Genomic DNA, 6,449 nt, shown 5'->3' on the forward strand with positions numbered 1-6,449 from the left:
CATAGCCTCCAACATTTCTCCAATAATAATAAGGACATCCAGCAGCCCTGGTGTGAAGCATGCCTCCAATTTTAACCCAGAAAAAGATGAGACTTTTGAGAAACACTTGTTTTGTGCAGAATTTTGCCTAGTAGACTGTTCTGGAGAACTCAAAAACTTGCACCCATTTGGTTGGTCCTAATATAAGTATTAATTGTGACATTTGGAGTTTTTTGGTGGACCAAATGTGAATTAAGACTTTCATAATGCTTGTACCTTCCTAAGCGGACACAAGAGGGCGCATGTAGATTCTCTTGACTCTGAAACCATTGAAATCAACCATTGTCCCATCTTGTCCCCTTGCTACTGACAGTGGTGTCACTCATTCCAAAACCATAGACTTTCCCCAGAATTGCTTCAGGGTATTGTGAGAAGTCGTTCGTGGAAACAAACAGACAAAGGACTTCAATATAAGGTTAACCCTTTTATTAGTCACGTTTGCAAAGGCGGACTCTCCGTACCCGTAGATACGAAGAGTCTCGATCAGGCGTAAGCGCAGCAGTTTTATCCCTACAGCTGCCGCCCCTCTTTCAGAGGCTTGGCTTACAATCTACTTATCAGAGTTCAACACATTTCTAATACATTGTCCACTCTACACTAACCACTTCATCTATTATCAGATATGGGCCTACGCCCTTTGGATTTCTTTATCCTGTGTACGCAGCTCATGGGGACTTTCCAAACTGAGTTTGAGGCACACCCTTGCTTGTAATTTTTCCTTTATTTCTTAATCTCACAATCCCCCCTCTTTTTTATACCTTGCCTCAAACTCATGTAGCTGCTCCCAGTGATTTCTCTCCTCCTCATCTGTTGGTATGGGTTCGTATCTCATTGCCATTAGTTGAGTGGTTACAAGCCGCTGGGCTATTAGGGAGAGTGAGTTGTTAATAGTCTTAACGAAAATGGGCAATACACAGGGGATTAGTACGCATCCAGCGGCTATTAACCCAATTAAAGCTACAATGGCTTGTAATCCAGGTAATTTTGGAAACCATGAGCTGAATAATTCCTTGAAGTTAAGGCCTTCCCATGTTTGTCCCACCACACACGAAACAATTCCTCACAGTTAACTCTTTGGCGATGGTCTCAGCCAGACTTAAAAACCTGTTATGGGCTCTTGGGGGTAGGGGTAAGTTGTTTAACTGCTGTATTTCTTCCTCGAAGTTCTCATATACTGAAATGGGCTTTTTGCTAACTTTTGCGGTATGAATTTTTATGATCAGATACCCATAAGGATCCCTTCCGGTTCCATCTATCCCTAAACCAAAATGAATATATTTGGGGCTAGTGGAAGGACATTCCTTAGCCCATAAACATACAGGGTTGCATTTCCCCGAAATACAGGCTGTTGAAGCCGCCCCCTTGGTGATGGCAATGCATGCATCAAGGCATGCCCCTGGTGGAGTTATGGGCTATATATCCCTGCCTAGTTTGTGCTAGGGAAAACATGGATGTTCTCTCGTTTGCTTTGTTCGCTGTTCCCCCTTTATATCCATATACATATATGCTGGATGTAATAGGTCCCACTGCTAGGGGCTCATAACATTCTGTCTTATTTTCTCTAGTTTTGCATCTAAAATATTGGGTCTGATTATGGACACAGGGATCTAATTTTTTCACACATTCTGGAGCAACGTTGTAATACATTAAAGTTCGTGTAATCATAGTCCCAGTCTTAGTAGTCTGGATGCACTGGTCACAATTCCGAATTTCTTTGGCCGTGATACCCCTTAACATGATCAACAGACCAATTCCCATCACTACTTTCTTTACTCCCTCCTTTGTCATTGTTTCTGTCTTAATTGGTCCACTGCTTGCACCACTGTAGGGGTTCTAGTCAGACTACAATGGACCTCTCCTTCTAAGGTGATTGTACAATATTGGATAATGAAGATTATGTTACATAACCTTGTACAATGCACGCATAGTACACAACACTCACAATGGGCACAACAACAACATTAATAGAAGCACTTGCAATCACAGAATAGGCACATTGAGGTCAGCGTTTGAGTCCTCTCTGGTTCCTGGTTCCCTGATTGGTAAGCGTCACCTTTAGTGGGTTGTCTGGATCAACAGATACCTTCCAATCTTGCGGAGCTTTCTTGACCCTATGATAGTGAGTCCACCCGTGCTCTCTGGTCCTTACTGCAGATTCGGTGGTAAGCAGTACCTGAAACGGACCTTCCCAAGCAGGTTGTAGCTTCTCCGCCTTCCACGCTTTTATCAGGACCCGGTCACCAGGCTGAAATGTGTGCTGATGTTCCAATAGTGGAGGACGCTGGACCAAAACGCCACGTCTATGAAGAGACAACAAAGACTGGGAGAGTGACCGCAAATATTTTCTTAGGAACAAATCTTTAAATTCTACCAGGGGCTGACCCAGCTGGGCTAGGTATGGTCTTCCCATCACCAATTCGAAGGGGGAGATTCCCAGGTCCTTTCTTGGTGCTATTCGTATTCTTAACAAAGCCAGGGGAAGGTTTTTCGTCCAGGGTAGCCCATTTTCCAAGTATAATTTAGTTAAGTGTTTTTTAATTTCTGCGTTCGCCCTTTCTACCTTCCCACTGCTTTCAGGATGCCATGGTGTGTGGAGGTCCCATTTAATCCCCAGGGCTGCCATCACTTCTTGTAACACTTTCTGGGTAAAGTGTGTGCCTCTATCTGAATCTATGGCCTCGATTATACCAAACCGGGGAACGATATGTTCTAAAACAGCCTTCGTAACCACTTGCGCCGTCGCCTTCCTGCTAGGGAACGCCTCTATCCACCCTGTAAGATGATCCTTAAATACCAATAAATATTTCTGCCCCCCCCCTTTCGGGTAGTTCAGTGAAATCTACCTGCATTCTTTGGAAAGGCCATACTGCTAACGGCCTCCCTCCTCTCTCAGTTGTTTTGGCCCTAGTCTTGTTTACTTTTTGACATATCAAACATTTCCAGGCTATGGCATGTGCCATAGGCCACATGTCCTTACTCCAATATAGGGGTTTTACCATATTGATCATTGCTTCCGTCCCGAAGTGCCCACCCTCATGCACCTTTTCTAAGATCCCCATCATTATAGCTTTTGGTATCACCACTTGCCCTGCTGGGGTTTCCCATCCATTATCCCTCTGTTCCCATTCCTCCTTCTTCATGTAATCAATTTCTTGGGGAGGGGGGGGGTAAAAACCAAGTTTTCTGTGTCCGCCTTGGTCAAGACAGGTACTTTCAAACTATATTGTTGAACCAGTGCGGCTCTAGGGATGCCCTTGGCGGCTTCCTTCGCTCTCAAATCAGCCCACCTGTTTCCTACTTCTTCGGGACTCGTTCCTTTGGTGTGGGCTGAAATATGAACCACTGCCACCTTTTCTGGTCCAGTAAGGGCATTCAATAGCCTTTCTAGCAATGCCATGTGCTCTATTTGTTTTCCATCCGCCTTAATATATCCCCGGTCCCGCCAAGTTCTACCAAAAGTATGTACCACCCCCCCATGCGTAGCGGGAGTCTGTCCATATGGTTACCTCTAAGCCCCTTGCCAACTCGAGAGCCCGTGTCAGGGCCATGATTTCGCATTTCTGAGCCGACCAGGTTGCCGGCAAAGCTCCGCTTTCGAGAATTACCCCATCTTCTTTAACTATAGCGTATCCTGACTTTCTCCTCCCTTCTTCAACATAACTAGAACCATCAGTGTACCATCTTTCTCCTTCCACCAGGGGCACTTCTGACAAATCTTCCCGGACTTTTGACATTAATTGTATAGTGCTCATACAGTCATGTTCATCTGGCTCCCACTCTTTTCTTTCCCCGATCAGAAACTCAGCTGGATTTAAATTTCGGTCGGTTCCCAGAGTAATATTGGGGCTTGTCCTCAAAATAGTTTCATATTTTACCAAGCGACCATCCGTCATCCAGGTGGAGGCTGCCCCCGTCATCACAGTAGATATTTGATGTGGGCTATGAACTATTAGGGCCCCTCCGAAAGTCAATTTTCTACTCTCAACCACCAATACAGCCGCTGCTGCCACCGCCTGGATGCAGGTGGGCCATGCCTGTACTACTGGTTCCAAGGTTTTACTAAGATATGCAACTGGCTGATATCGCCCCCCTCTCTTTTGGGCCAAGACCCCTACAGCAGTCTGGGAACCGACCGTTACATACAAGTGGAACGGTTGCTGAAGATTGGGCAGTGCTAAGACCGGGGCCTCTATAAGTGTCCTTTTTATTTCCTCCCATTTTAATCCATCCTCCTGTTCCCATGTTGCCTTTTCGTCCCCAATGAGTTTTTGATTTAAAAATTGAACCAATTTTGCATATTGGTCTATCCACAATCTACAGTATCCCAGTAGTCCTAACATCCTCCTCACGTCTGTTTTATTTCTTGGGGGTTGCAGTTCCAAAATTCCCTTAACTCTCTCTGGGTCTAGTTTTCTTGTTCCTCCCTCCAACAGATGCCCTAAATATTTTACTTTCTTTTGCACGAACTGCAGTTTTTCCTTTGACACTTTTACTCCTAATTTTCCCAACCAGTTCAATAATCTTATAGAATCCTGCCTCATTTCTTTTTCTTTTTCTCCTATCAATAACAAATCATCCTACAGAAGTTAATCATAGTCACTTTTGACAAACCAACTGTATATTGTCTCATATAATCCTCATTCCATTGTATCAATACTTGCCCTAATGGACTATTAGGGTCTATAGGACCCTTCACATTTACCTCCTTCTGTCCCTTACTCTGACCCTTACCCATGGTTTACAATGTCTCCAACTTCACTCTTTATCACAATCACACGGAATCGCCTGGCCGCTTCCCTCGCGGGATAGACGGAACCGCAAGCTAATCCTCTCGTCAGGGCAGAGCCCTGATCCACACTCACGCGTCCGTATGGAACCTCTCTTTCACTCAAGAGACGAGTCTCTCACCCCCGCCCCGTAACACAGTTTACAAAAATTCTCACGTCTACTCACCCAATACAGTCCAGCGCCGCTTCTCGCGACTAGTGAACAGGCGGGCGTCCCCGCTGGGCTCTCGCGGTCCCTGACCGCTGATAATCGAGACTGTCTCTCCCACCTATATTGAGTCCTGTCTTAGCCCCTGTGGATCGCTATGAACGAATCCCGGCCCCGAGCCACTCCGAAAGGACGGAGGGGCGCCTGCCCGAGGTCCGAGTATCGCTCGAGCCACCCGTCAAGGGCCCCACGTTCGGGCGCCAGAATTGTGAGAAGTCGTTCGTGGAAACAAACAGACAAAGGACTTCAATATAAGGTTAACCCTTTTATTAGTCACGTTTGCAAAGGCGGACTCTCCATACCCGTAGATACGAAGAGTCTCGATCAGGCGTAAGCGCAGCAGTTTTATCCCTACAGCTGCCGCCCCTCTTTCAGAGGCTTGGCTTACAATCTACTTATCAGAGTTCAACACATTTCTAATACATTGTCCACTCTACACTAACCACTTCATCTATTATCAGATATGGGCCTACGCCCTTTGGATTTCTTTATCCTGTGTACGCAGCTCATGGGGACTTTCCAAACTGAGTTTGAGGCACACCCTTGCTTGTAATTTTTCCTTTATTTCTTAATCTCACAGTATCATATTTATTTCTTAATGAGGAAAAGGAGCCCTCTGCACTATAGGTAGGATTTTTATCTAAAACAAACATTGTGATTAATTTTCAGTTTCTTTTCCTAGTCCACAGAATTATTTATTACTGCAGTTCTGACATGACCTATTATTTAACCCAATCCTGATTCCCTGGTTAGCTTCCGGGGAAGCAGCTTTTCCACAATGTGTCCTTACAGAGCTGTGGGCTGTGCCTGAATGATGCCATGGTGTGAGCGCGGGGGGGGGGGCACCCTTTCTGGCAAAATTCCAATTATTTGGAAGATACCATGGGTATAGCCAGGGCGGGCAGAGAGGGGTAGCTGCCCCCCACAATCAATAAAAATACATAGCAATCTGAGGTTCTGACCCCCTAACAAAAGGCCTGTGCCCCCCCAACAATAATCTTTTCCACGCCCATATAGAGACCTATGTGGTTGAGTCATTTAGAACCAGCCTCCAACTTCTTCTTCTTCTTCTTCTTCTTCTTCTTCTTCTTCTTCTTCTTCTTCTTCTTCTTCTTCTTCTTCTTCTTCTTCTTCCACCCCACCCATCTGGCTGGGTTTCCCCAGCCACTCTGGGCAGCTTCCAACAAAAGATTTTTTTAAAAAATCAGTCATTAAAAGCTTCCCTAAACAGGGCTGCCTTCAGATGTCTTCTAAATGTCAGATAGTTGTTTATTTCTTTGACATCTGATGGGAAGGTGTTCCACAGGGCGGGCACCACTACCAGCTACATAAGACCTACTACAGAAGACCAGCTGATGAGAAACCTTGGTAATTCCCACTTGTTTTATGCCCACGTTGAAGGGAAACTTATTTTG

General features: G+C 45.4%; 1 long non-coding RNA gene across 1 annotated transcript; it reads right to left on the reverse strand.

Annotated features, from left to right (window-relative positions):
• Positions 1 to 2,059: 2,059 nt before the first annotated feature.
• LOC309378309 lies at positions 2,060 to 5,320 on the reverse strand. The gene is made up of 2 exons (XR_014172012.1): positions 4,993 to 5,320; positions 2,060 to 2,339 (listed from the first exon to the last, which is right to left on the reverse strand). It is a non-coding gene; the product is annotated as an uncharacterized lncRNA (long non-coding RNA).
• Positions 5,321 to 6,449: the final 1,129 nt, after the last annotated feature.

Source organism: Podarcis melisellensis (genome assembly GCF_964234715.1).
Source record: "Podarcis melisellensis genome assembly, chromosome: 9".
Classification (NCBI taxonomy): domain Eukaryota; kingdom Metazoa; phylum Chordata; class Lepidosauria; order Squamata; family Lacertidae; genus Podarcis; species Podarcis melisellensis.